Source organism: Bacillus rossius, chromosome 17, assembly GCF_032445375.1.
Source record: "Bacillus rossius redtenbacheri isolate Brsri chromosome 17, Brsri_v3, whole genome shotgun sequence".
Lineage (NCBI taxonomy): Eukaryota > Metazoa > Arthropoda > Insecta > Phasmatodea > Bacillidae > Bacillus > Bacillus rossius.
Window position 1 is genome coordinate 38283355 of NC_086344.1, and position 13470 is coordinate 38296824.

The following is a 13470-nucleotide window of genomic DNA, read 5'->3' on the forward strand; positions in this document are numbered from 1 at the left end:
ACCCAGGTAAAACCCTGCATGGACGCACAGGATGGTTCAGGTAGAAGAGTTGGACGGAGTAGAAATGAACTACTAAGCAAAGGGCGGGAACTGGGGATGCTTGCGGCCCAGGTTGTTTTTATTGCTTGCTTTAATGCATGATTAATTGATCCTCGCATGACCCGGCCCAGGATTTTCCCCTGTGTCTGTGCAGGTTTTACCTGGGGTCACTTTCGTTAACTAGGCAATCATGGCTGGCCAATAAACCCCAATAAGTAGAGACCTGAAAAATTCGGGGGGTCATTTCGTGTTATGCTAAAATTCAAATAATTACCTTAGTGTTTCTTCTGTCATTGGTCCACTGTTAATCTGGAGGACTGAGGGCCAATTAGAGACCCTCACTCATAGAAGTGTCGAATCACAGGTCACCCAGTCGAGACGACTCACAAGTCAGCAGCCAATGAACAGTTGGCATTTGCCCGAGTGTGTAGAGGATATTGGAGTCTATCCTGGAGGTCATTGAACCCGCGAATTTTTCCGGTCTTTACCAATAAGCACATAATGCACGAAATCTTGTCCAGCATGGTTAAAACCCCTCATGGTAGATTGTATACCTAGGCTTCGGCCTGAGACACACTTAGGTCCTCCCATAACCTGGACACCCCCCCCCCCCTCCCCCGGTACACACACACACTTAGATTAACTTAGGCTAGGAAAAATAATCTCAGGTTGAACCCTGCCCTGCTGCAGGTATAGGCGGGACCACCCGTCTGTGCCTGACGCAGAAATAATCACATTGTAAATATATTTTGTAAATGGAACAAAAAAAAAATCACGTAAAATAACATATATTTGTAAATTTGTAACTTTACATGAAAACAACTGTATCACTACGACAATAGTGTTCGCAGTAACACTGGGTTCAGATTCTTACCTGGGCATTAATGCTTTTGTGTTGTCTCAGTTCCACCAATAGTTGAAGTTATTTGTAAATCGTTCCCCTGAACAGCTTTCCAGTAATAACTCCTCACATTATAAACATGATAAATAAAGTCTAATTGTTGAATAATCAACGTGGTTTTAAAATATGCTTGAATAAAAACGTTAATTAGTAGGCCTATTTAAAATTATGCGCATATTATCGTAAGAAATACTCAGTATTATCTCGAAAGACGTATTGCGTACAAAGTTACAGTATATTATTGTATTATTACAAACTAATTCTGTGCAATTGGCTTCCAAATGAGTCTTTGAGCAATAACTGTACAATAAAGCACACAGTGGAGGTTAACAAACATGGCGATCAGCACCTGCTGAATACCCCACATTTGTCTGACTGTTCTTGCTCACCCTGCTGGCTGTTTTTCGGCAGAAACAAAACAACGTAAGCGTACACGTGGAAGAAATAAACTTTTTTTTTGCGTGAGTATTATCCGACTTGAATTTTTTGCTATATTAGGTCTACTTGTGGGTTCATGTTCAAAGAGAACTATTTACGAAGATAACGATAATTTTATGAAGATTCCTTGCATAATTTTTAACCAGCGATCTTCGTAAATTTCAGGTGATAGTTTTTAACAGTGTGCTAATTAGAGTGGCTTCTTACAAAAAAAATGTTCGGTAAGAGTTTCTCGACTGGACCTTTGCTATTGGCAAACAGTTCATCTGAAATCTTTGGACCAATGAGAAACCCGTCGTCCCCAGCAGCGTCGAATCACAGGCTGTCTCATGAGTGAGCAGCCAATGAACGAAGGATATTTGCCCGAGTATGCAACGAAGTCAATCCTAGCTCTGCGTATACGCCATTCGACGGGAGTAATTTTCGATAATGTGACTGAAGTCGTGTAACAACCACGGTGCTGCCATCTGGCACAAACCAAATTTCACAAAGACAAAGGGAAAAAAATTATAGTATTGATTGTTCGATTATTTGTAACAAAAGATTGCCAGTATTTTAATAAAATTCTTTATCGGAAACTCAGGTCCAAAGCCGTGGTTTAGTATTTATTTTCAAATATTACTCGCTTTTATCGGAGCCGTTTCATTAAATAGTGTAAAATTTTGGTCTGCAAATGGAATGATTCAACAATCGACGTGACTGCCCCGGTAGCGAGTTCTAGCGGCGAATGCGGAAACTACGCGTGATTCGCGTCAGGAAATGACAGGAAAACACAATTTGCGTATATTTATCATGCTCGGCAACATTTTAAACAAAGGATTCTGCGTTGAAATTTCGTGTCAGTTTCGTGTTATAAGTATTTGCAACATGATTACACATGTATCTCTGCTCATTACCGAGGTTATATGTCACACATCTATGATGAGTACCTACTGACAGACTCAGTTAACGTGTTTTTTTTTTGTTTGGCAATGTTCCTTAACGTATAATGGAAGTTATTAATATACCGGATGTTTACACTCTTCAGTTCTCGAAGTAGGACCTTAACAGTAACTGTGCTGGAAGTCCTAGCAACCATTATTTAAAGGAATTATTTTTGTTAAATTGCTTTTTTTGGCGCCTCTTTTCAGTTTATAGCAGCACACAAACATTAATAGGTAGACACTTCACGTGTAAATCATCTCTGATAAGGTGTTAGCTTCTTAACATTAAATATGCGATCAATTTGTATCGTATTTATTTATGTTAGATTTTGCGTAGGTATCCATACAAAAAGAAGCTACCCTGTGATAGAAAAAAATTTTACTTAACTGTTCTGAGATAGTTCAACTACGTAGTTATTTGTAGACAGCCTGTAATACAGTTTTATGGGTTAATAACTTCCTCTTCACGCTTGTAGAGTTGCACAACATTTTAGAAGGGACATGGCCGAGCGCCAGGTTGTTTCCTACGCTGTAAGAAAAATGTTTTGTGCTGTTAAAGGAATATAATAGTCTTGGGAAACTCAGTTGCTGACGATACATCATGTAAAACTGTAAAGGCAGAGATTTGTACCATCTGCAATTTTACGAACCGTAACATTTATAGTGGAGAAACAAAGATAAACGTGTTAATGCAAATCCAAGTCCTTCGAGTGCTTCCCTGAATCTCTATCGGGTGTTTCATGCCTAGAGTCTGGAAAAATTCGCGCTTTGGATGACCTCTGGGATAGAATCCACAACTCCCTACACACTCAAGGCAAATGCCACCTGCTCATTGGCTATTGACTCGTGACACTTGTTAACTGGGACGCTTGCGGTTCGATACTTTTTTGGTTGAAGGTTTTTTCACTGGCTCAAAAGTCTTTCAGATAAACTGTGAGCCTATCAGAGAAGCTAAATAAAGGTACAGTTGTTTGGATTCTATCATATAGTGAAATGAATCCGCGAATTATTCCGGTCTCTATTCATGCCTAAATATTACTCCGAAAATTCGTATTTGACCCATTTTCAACGCTTCTACAAAATACAGTTTAAAAACAAAACACGTTAACAGAACCAACCTCCCCCTCAAAAGTATATTCTTAAATGTTTTTCGGAACAGACCCCACTCGGATATCTCGAATAGTTTTCAAAATCACGTTGTTTTGAAGCTCTGCGCACTGTGTGTGTGTACGGTCAGAAGGGGGAGTTAAGGTATCTGGGGGGGGGGGGGGGGGGTGTTTACTTAGTGACCCGGAAAGGCTGCATGCTTGAGTGATCCTATCAGTAGCCACTCCGCTAACAGTTCCCACTTTACATTTACGCACAACGATGGTTACGAATCACCCAAGAATACTAAGTCAACTTTCAACATGCACCTCAAACAAGATTAGGGTTCGAACAAAACATTCGAAAATTTGTTCAATGTACTGGCCAACAAAAAAATACTTCTTTCTCCCTGTGGCGAATTTAAACGGAACTACTTAGGTTACTAAGATACCTCAGATTTATTTTAGGTGCAATGTAATTTTTTTTTTGTCAATGAAACAAATTAATATATAAAATTACAGATATTTGTAAATTTGTGCATTTACATAAAAGCAACTTTAATATTCCTGGTATCTAAAGATAAACTACACGTTTTGGGACTGTTATTGTTTTCATTTCATTGGCTCTTTCTTTCGTTCGAAAGCTGTCGTTATTCGGCGCGACTCATACATTGAATGAGCAACTGAGCGAAATTATTCGTTACTGAGCTTAGGTTTGACTACGAACAGTACTGCAACAATACATTGCATATAAGCCTACAACAATGAAATCCCCCCCCTTTTTTTTAAACAATCATTAATTTGTTACTACCACGCAGACGGAAGATATAGGTAGCACATTATCTTTTTTTTTAAAGTTGAATAATTTGGATATACCTATTCGTGTTTCACGTATTGTGTATTGTGTATTTGTTGTTCGTGGCTTTCGTTTATTCTCGTGTTGACAAAAGCGCATAGATGTGTGCGTTAGAGTTTTTTTTATGATTTAAGTTTACCAACAATGTTTTTTTATTAACTTACAAATAGGTTATGCGACGTTGATTGATATTGCTGGGTTTGGACTTGTTCATAAAAAATAATCTCGTTTGTAGAGTCACCATGTTTTAAAACTATTTAAATGTGCCTCGGTTGATTTTATTTTGTATGTTAGCTGCGTACAATCGACATATTAAATTGTTTAACTATTCTGAATCACTGGGATTTCACTGGAGAACGGTTGAAAACGCTACATTTCGAGTCGGGAACAATTTTAACAATTAGGTATTTATGCAGGGGAATCGCACTGATTCCCAGTATTTTTAACAGTTTCGCGTTGAGAGTGTATAAATTAGGGGGCATACTTAAGTCAAATGACCTTATCTACATTTGGGAGCCTGTTATCAGATGCAGCGCATAGTTTTGAAAGAAAATGCCTACTGTGGCATCGTGTTTATTGAATGCCTTCAAAATAGACCTTGTTTGCACAAAATTGTGTGAAGTCAAGTCTCAAAATTGTATAACATAATTTTTAAAGCAATTTAGGACATCTATTAGAGAATATTGTTTCATCTATAGGTACAACATACATTAAACTTCTAAAGGTAGGCTATAGGTAGCAACATTTCATCTAACTTAATTCCTACGAAAGAAACGGATGTATGTAGCTTATGAATGTAGATGTGTGTGTGTTGATGTTAATTTATACACACACATACACACGTTTATGATGTTTCGACGTCTTTTACTCCTTAATCTGCATGTATCTTAATATCTATTGTTTTATTCAACTTCAGTTTTACACATTTTAAGAAGCATCGTAATTAAAGTGTAGACGAGCGCTGTTTCATTTGTAGATTTACAAGATGTGTGTTTCGGAACGACTAGTTTTCAAAAAAATTGCCGTGCAAGCACGTAGACAAAGGGTTCGGCCGCCAACATTTACAAAATATAAAGTTTTTTTAAGTTTACAGATAGATTATTTTAGAAGGATTGTTGTGATACCTAGTGGGCTACAATAATGAATTTTCCTCCACATTTAAGCACGACATGAATCATACACAGAAACAAAGTGAATTGTGTTTCCAAGTGTCTGTATTTAATTAAATAAAAACCAAAATACTAAATTTTTTTTAAGTGTGACGATAAATTTTATTTTAAAACGAATTTATGAAGGAAACATGTTGATATAACGTTCTGGCTACGGCCCTGCCCTGCTGTCAGGTAGGGAGTGTGAGGTAATATGAGCTCCAGCGACAATGTACTATTCAGTGCGCAGACATTTCTTGAAAACACGGGCGGTCCGCCATGATGGGTGAAGGCATACCAGAGATTAGAGAAAGTTACAGATGGAGCATAAGCTCTGAGCACAGTTTGTTCGCGTAAGAAGATGGTGGACATTTGTTTATACCTATAGTAGATTATAGAAATGTAGTTTACTACATACTCTTGTACACAATCATTTCTCTCGAGTCAACAGTCTTTATTTGTTTAATATCCATGCACTTTTCAACCACCATACATACATCACTTATGAGAAAATGCGATTATCTTCACGGAACAATATGGCGGCGACCTGCTTCCCACTTACGTCCCCTGGCTTCAGCAGAGATACCTACAAACTGTGTTTATGCTCCAACTGTAACTTTATCTAATCTCTGTTTCCGAAAACACGGGATGGTCCGCTTAGGTGTGCCCAGACATTTCCATTAGGGGGGGGGGGGGGGGGGGCTGCTAAATTTTTAAATCAGAAGCTGAATTTAGAATGTTAAATAGCCTAAATACATTCACTCATTGATTGTTGATATTTTTGTGCAGTATCAACGAGATATGTTTACTAGTTAATATTTATATCCGTATAGTTTTAACAATCTTGAAAATATGTTTTTTTTTTCTTCATAGACAATGTTTAAAGTGTACTTACACATTTCCCCCCCTCGAATTTCCAATAGCTTGGTCCAGATCTACCTTGAAATGAACTTCTTTTTAGTGAATGGAAACACAGCAATTCAGACAACAGAACTTTAACAAACCTCTTAAAATATTTTTTTTTGTTTGGCCATTTTAAGGGACCTCGTGTTTTTAAAAAAAACTAAGGCGGCTGTATTTCCAGAACGATAAAATGTTTAAAGATATTGTTAATTAGCATGCTGCAACACTGAAACACAGTTTGATTGTCACAGTGCCCGGAATATACGAATATTAACGAACGCATTAGAGAAAATGCCGATAAGTGATTACATTAAGGTGGGTTTACGATTGAAAATTAAGAATTAAGAATTAATACATAGTCGTGTACTTACCATATGACTATGTAAACTAGTGGAATGGTTTGTGATTGTCGTGTGTGAATTTTGACGGGTCGTGTGCGAACCATATGATGACTTAAGACTTAACAGAAATGGTTATATTTTATATTTTTCGTTAAGACTTAAGGGAAGCGACCAATCACAACAAACCGGAACCTTTCAGCCGGAAGTTTATGTCTTGGTATTGTACCGAGCGAGGTAGTATTTTTGGTTAGAATTCGTATCCTATTTGTAATTTGTAATCATCATCCATTTCGAAAAATAGATATCCCATTATTGTCAATAACCTATTTCAAACCTGCTCCTCCATTTCGAACAATGGCCGACCATGTGTTTTGTGCTGTGAATTGGTTGGAATTAACGACTTCTATGTCAATCATAAACTGGAAAAATGTAGTTTTGACTTAATCGTGTGCTCGATGTTAAGTTATAATTCTTAAGGAAATCAATCGTAAACCCAGCTTTAGGGGGGGGGGGGGGGGGGCATGGCTAGGGTTACCTGACGTCCGGCAAAAGGAGGACATGTCCTCCTTTTTATGTATTATTTTGCGTCCGGTCGGATTTTCCTTAATGCTCCAAAATCAAAATGTCCGGCATTTTTATAAAGTGAGATAATTCCTGCAGTTACACTCTGAGTAAAGCGCGCGGTGCTGTCCGCAGAGTCACCCCACTAGTAAGTAGTTCTGTGACAGCTTGACAGGTAGCAGCACATGCAGAAGCACGTGTTTTTAATATGCTGTATATGCGTAGTTTGTTTGATTCATTATACTGAAACTGTATTAAATGCCAAAACATTGTAACATATCGTACTCCATTGTAATTAATTCATGGCTTGTTTTAAATATATATATATATATATATATATATATATATATTCCTCCTTTTTATTGAAATGTCCTCCTTTTGCGAGGTGAATGTCCTCCTTTTTTGTTATCAGTGTCTGGTAACCCTAGCCATGGCCCACCTGGCCCCCCTGTTGGCACGCCTATGATGGTCCGCCGTGAAGGGTGAAGGCATACGGACGAGAAGTAGTGTTGGCGCAGGTCGTGCGCCACTGCGCATGCGCCGTGGCTGCGGTCAGCACGCGGCCGCGACATGTCCGCGTGACGTGGCCGCCTGCCCCCCCTCCCCACTCCCTCTCCTACCTTCCCCTCCTTCCCCTCCCTCCCCTCCCTCGGAGGGCTCGACGCGACCCGCCGCGCGCCATTTTGTGCACGTCTCTGGCGTGGCGCGGACCAAGACTGACTGAGCTGCGTCGCTCCAGGTAAGCCACGGGTTTTCCAATTTTAACCAGCATCTTATACCTTTGCTGGTTATACCTTCTTTTCATTCTTTGCTTTATTTCCCCCGCTCGTAGCAGTGTTTACGAAAGAGCTCCAAGAGCTGGAGCGTTTGAACCCAACTGTTGGTGGTGGGATCGTGTAATTTACACGAGTGAGTATCTTGCTCAATAGGTGATACTTGACTTGTCAAACCTTTAAAAAAATAAATAAAAAAAAACCTTATACCAAACCAGGTAAGCCACGCTTGTATTCACATACTAACCTTTACTACTCGCGCCCGAGAAGGACCACACAACAGATCAACAATTCAGTTAAAACGAGATCAGCCATTTGTAGCAGGTAAATAAAAAAAAAATTACGCTAATACGTTGGTTGTGTGTGTATGTGCGCGCGTTTTTTTTTGTCCGGGGAAGATGGTAGAAATTTAAAATCGAAGCGTTTTCATTTTAGAATCAATCACCCCACCCGTCTATCTTAAATAACATTTATCCAATTGTTCATTTTATTTCACTCATATACCTTTTTTTTTTGGTCAGAAATAGAGTTACGTGTAATTTTAGTCGAACGGTATGCGAGCATTGTTGAAATTTTTCGTTCTCCATAACTCGATGGTTACTGCTGTCCTGTCCCTAGCACTAGGACAGTCTTGTAGAACTTTCTAGTTTGCCTGCGCCCCCCCCCCCTCCCCCCCCCTCCACAGAGCCTTGATCGCGGAAGCAAGGCGGCCGCTGATTGGTCGCCCGCTGCCTACGTGTCTCGCTGCGAGGGAACACGGCTCTCGATCGATAATGTTCCGCCACTGTCTGGCGCGTATTTTGGGAGATGTGTCGAATACCTGCAAGCCTTTTTTACACTCGCATTGTAGTTCCCGGAAACATTTCAGATCGTTTTTTTTTTTTTTTTTTTTTTTTCCAGTTATTCCTTGTAGAGAGTCTGTTCATTTAGTTTTTAGGATCACTCTAGTTAGTGTCATCTGCCTTAGTTGAAAACGACGTAGGCTTATGTCCACCGGGAAAAAAAAGTTTTCGTTTTATCTGGGAAAAGTTGTAAGATCTTTAGTTTCAAATAAATTAAAATTTCTTACCGTCCGTGTGCACGTATTTCGTAATTAAACTTCAAATAAGTATATTACGAAGGAAAATTATTTAAAAAATTTTTTATCCTATAGGCAGTTTATGCTTGGCTTAAAAATGTTTATAAAAAGAAATGAGCCTAAGGTCAAAATAACTAACTGAAAGGCGGCACTTGACGTCAGAAAAACTGGGTAGACTTAAGCTTTTATTGTTGGTTTCGTGTGACGGCGCATGGCGGCCATTTTGGTAGTCGGGAAGGCGTCATAACTGTGTAAAATGTGTCTGTGACTACAGCAGTTAGCACTCATTGTTGACTCGTCTTTTTTTTTTTGTGTGTTTGAAGGAACGAAAGTATAGGCCTACTTACGAGACTCAAAAGCGCGCTAAAATAAGCATCGTGCGAGAAAACTGCAAAATGCGTTGAATTTTTTTTTTCCAGAAAGGAACATAAAATATTTCTTCAAAATAAGTTTAAATAATTGTTTTTTAGCCTTGCCTATTGTTGGTATCTTGCTGGCACAGTTTTTAGGGGGGGGGGGGAATGTTTATGTGATTTTGTAACCTATAGATAAAGATATCCTCAAGCCATGTATGATATCTGTTTTACCTCCCTTTCTGAGTTACGTTGTATTTTCAAAACTAACCTTTTATTGCCCTCATGTCCTTTGCGCGTAGCTATGCATTTCTTTTCCAGACGCCATTTTAAAACGGTAGTGTAAAATACTTTTAACGATCGTTCCAATATTTGATTTCCTTAATGTAGTTCGCAGAAATTTCCAAGATGCACGCTTTAGCTTCGAACAGTTGCTGTACCTATGCCAGCGATCCTCAGCTCTGGTCAGCGATAGGCTATGTTGAAACATCACGTAAGGTCACTGAAATTTTAACAATCGTAAAACCTGCCCACTATCAAGAAATTACATTAATATGAATAGCTCCATAGGGTGTTAGTCGTAGCTCTGTAGCGATCAAACGTTTTTTTAATTGTGCAAAAGTTTTATTTTCTAGTCTCCCGTAAATTAATTTTTTTTGTGACGGTTGGAGATTTCAAATTAACTATAGCATCAATCTTCAACAAATGAGCAAAGCTAAAGAAGTTTTCATTTGCGCCGTGGCAAATCTACCCGTATATAATACTAATATAAAATTCAGGTAAATAGGTATATGCAAAAAGATGTAGGTACTTATCAGCAAGCTAAAGGGGTACTGGGTTCGGTTCCAGCGGCCGGCATGAGCTACATTTATGAGCACCGAGGCATTTGGAGTCCGGCATGACGTCTGTCGAGCGACATGTTTCCTTGAGACAGGGAATATAACCATTGGGGCGTAATTATACTTTTAGTGTCTCTAATAGTTTTATTAGTCACTAAAATTATTTTGCTGCTGCCTTACATTTAGCAGGATGAGTTTAGTCTGTCTTGGTTTATTTCTTCTATTCGTTATAAGAACGTTGTTGCTCCAACAAACAGCCTGTTTGGCAAATTTGGCGGGAACTCTATTTGCAGTGTTGCCAGTTCGTGTACGCTCAAGATGGACTTGAAATAGCCCTCTGCAATTGGATCCCAGGTCTTCACACACCTCTCACAACCTCCACCCGTGACAACTATACTATCCATGTTTACCAAGGCAATCCTCTTCCTTAAAATTTAACCATCAAACATTGTAATTGCTGTCGTGTAGCATTTAATGTTAAATAATATTAAGAATTTATTCGAAAATCAAAATTCCAATCCTTCAATCGCATCTCATACGTTGGAAACCGTTTATGTGAGTATATTTTATTAATTATAAATTATTTCAATTTCTTTATTTTTGTTACGTGAATTCATTAATAAGTGTTGTATTATCCATTTCAGGCCAAAGTAAAACATGAGTTTCATTTTTTTATTATCTTGAACTGCTAATGTTTCGTTTATTGCGTCACGAATTCACTTTAAAAGTTACCGTTCATGTTTCATAAATATGATGTTATTAGTCTGCACATATTAATATTTTGGTTCTTGTTTAACGTTCATGACTGAATTGTCCAACCAAGTTCATTTCCCCCCCCCCCCCCCCCCCCCCTTGATTACCCTAACATGGCTCTATTGTTCTCTTCGTTTCTTGGCGTCTCCCCCTGCCAACTGCTACATTTATAGCAACAGTGTATTGCACTATTTGAATAAAAGCTTTCTTGTACACGTCAGCCAACAATGTGTTCTGCAGGAACACTACTTGATGTCCAAACTAACCCCTGGCTGTGGCAGTGTCTCGCCCTTATAGATTGCAGTGTGCATTTAAATTGGTATTTACTTATTTAAATTGGTGTTTACTTTGAACGCCATAGAACACAACAGTTTCAGACACAACTTTTTAATTTAACGAAAAGTTTTTTTTATTTAATCTGAAAAAAATTGTATTTTGGAATGGTAATTGTGGAAATACATTTCCCTGGTGTATTTCATCAAAAATATTTTTTATTATTATTATTTCTAAGTAAATGCAATTGAAAGACGCCATCTTGGTTTCAGACATTTTTGTTTATATTTTATTTATATCGTTTAATTGTAAGAAGTTTGGCTCTTTTCAGCATTACCCATACCTAAGTACTTTCATGGAATGCCTTGCTATTAATAGTGATTGTTTGAGTTAGTTTCTCATGTGTAATAATTATAGGTGTTTAGCATATAATTATTTTTTCTGCAAAAATGATTAGTCAATAGACACTAATTTAAAAAAAAATGCTTTAATACCTACTTATTATGTTTATCGATGGTATACAAAAATAAGTCCTTTATGCCGGGGTGGTATCAGTCTGGCAACAGTGTTCGCCATCTAAGCGGGAGACAGACTGTAGCGAGTGTGTCCTGTGACGCTCTCTTGTCCGTGGCCTTGAAGTGACCACTCTCGCCCGGAGGGGCTTCCTGGGATAACTGGCGGCCATCTTGTCCTTGTGTTCACGTAACCGCTTTAAGACGGTGTCTTAAAACATTAGTTAAACATGAGAGAGAATAAAACCAATGAATCAATTGTCGAAAGTCATTCACGAGCTCATGCATTTTAAAATATAAGAATGCAACAATGAGAAGTAAGGTTTGAAATGTTTACTTTTTGTTTACAAAGATACGATAAGGTTTCATATATTTTACAATAATTTATATAATAAAGTTTTCGTTGATCTTGAACAGTAATTTGCAATGTCTTGTAGGTAATAATGATGTAACCAAGCGTACTATAATGATGCATTGTTTCAAAGTCTGGTCGAATACTGTCAGCTTTGGTTGCATGGCATTGATGGAAATGTCAACAGTACAAACTTCGTATTGTGCGAGAATAAATTAGGCCTATATGATATGTATGCATGGTTGGAATCCGTGTCGATGAGTATTTGTGTTTGATGGATTTATGTCATCTCGCAAGAAATATTGAGCTACGGAAAACTCAGTGAAATTGTAAGGGTACTGATTGAATACTTGCCTGTAGCTTGATCTATGGCTATCTGAGGATTTATTTAAAATTGAAGAATAAAAAAGTAGGATAGAAGACATTCGGCATTCAGGACATAGACCCAAATCCTGAACTATGATTTTCGGCATCCACGATTTACCAAATTTTGTTAAAACTAACAATTAAAAAAAAAAATTGTGGCCGCCACAAAATATTTTTCTGTCAATTTAGACAATGCCAGACATCGTGTGGTAACAATATTTTTTTTTCTCTAAAAAAACCGTTTAGTAATGAGAACAAAATTTTTGAAGTTACTTTTATTGTTATTTTGTTGTCAACAGCTAATAGTGACAGAATATTTTATAATTACTACATAATAGCTTTTTTTTTTGCACGTGTAAAAATATGAGAAGGAAAGATTGTACGCCTCGTGGTCTTACCACAAGCTGGAGTGACGGCAGCTCCAGGATTACAGTGGGTGCGACTCATTGCTCATAAACATGAGGCATTCCGCTCATGACGTGCCGCTTAAATTGTAAACTACCAACTATTAAAGGCTGAAACCAATATAGCGTTTTTCATTTCCTATTTTACAGATAAGTTTATTTATTCATTTTAAAAAAAATCGTGTCTTGGTGTTTCTTTTGTCCAACTGCCTGTTTTCTGAAGTCTGCATGCGTGTGTTATCGAAATCGCGCATGCATTTATAGCTTCTAATCTTTTTTTTTTTCTCTGTGTTATCTCGCATTGTGCCATCTCTGAACAAATGCCAAGAAACTAATGAGCGCTTCGGAGGCTTTGTGCTGTCGGCTCTGTTGCTATCTGGGTTTTAAAAACAATCCTATACGCATTCCGAAGTATATAGTCCGGGACTGCAGACGATGCATGCCTCGCTGTGAAACCACTGGGGCAACCGTCAGAATCATTTGTGGGTTTTTTTTCGTTCTCTTAGTCCATTTTTCTTTGTTTGTTGACCATATTCCTGTTATGGAATATTATGTGGTGTTTATATCCTGTT

At 38.1% G+C, this 13470-nt stretch overlaps 1 protein-coding gene across 6 annotated transcripts in view; it reads left to right on the forward strand.

Annotated features, from left to right (window-relative positions):
* Positions 1-13470, forward strand: part of LOC134540860 (uncharacterized) — a 196453-nt gene that overhangs the window by 67890 nt on the left and 115093 nt on the right. Inside the window, exon 1 of one of the 6 annotated variants that reach the window (XM_063383870.1) lies at positions 6088-7934. The exons of 4 other annotated variants lie outside the window; for them this stretch is intronic. The gene's annotated coding sequence lies outside the window, so the exon portion shown is untranslated. Of the gene's footprint in view, positions 1-6087; positions 7935-13470 lie in introns of those variants that run through there. One more of the 6 variants, XM_063383874.1, reaches the window with a different exon arrangement.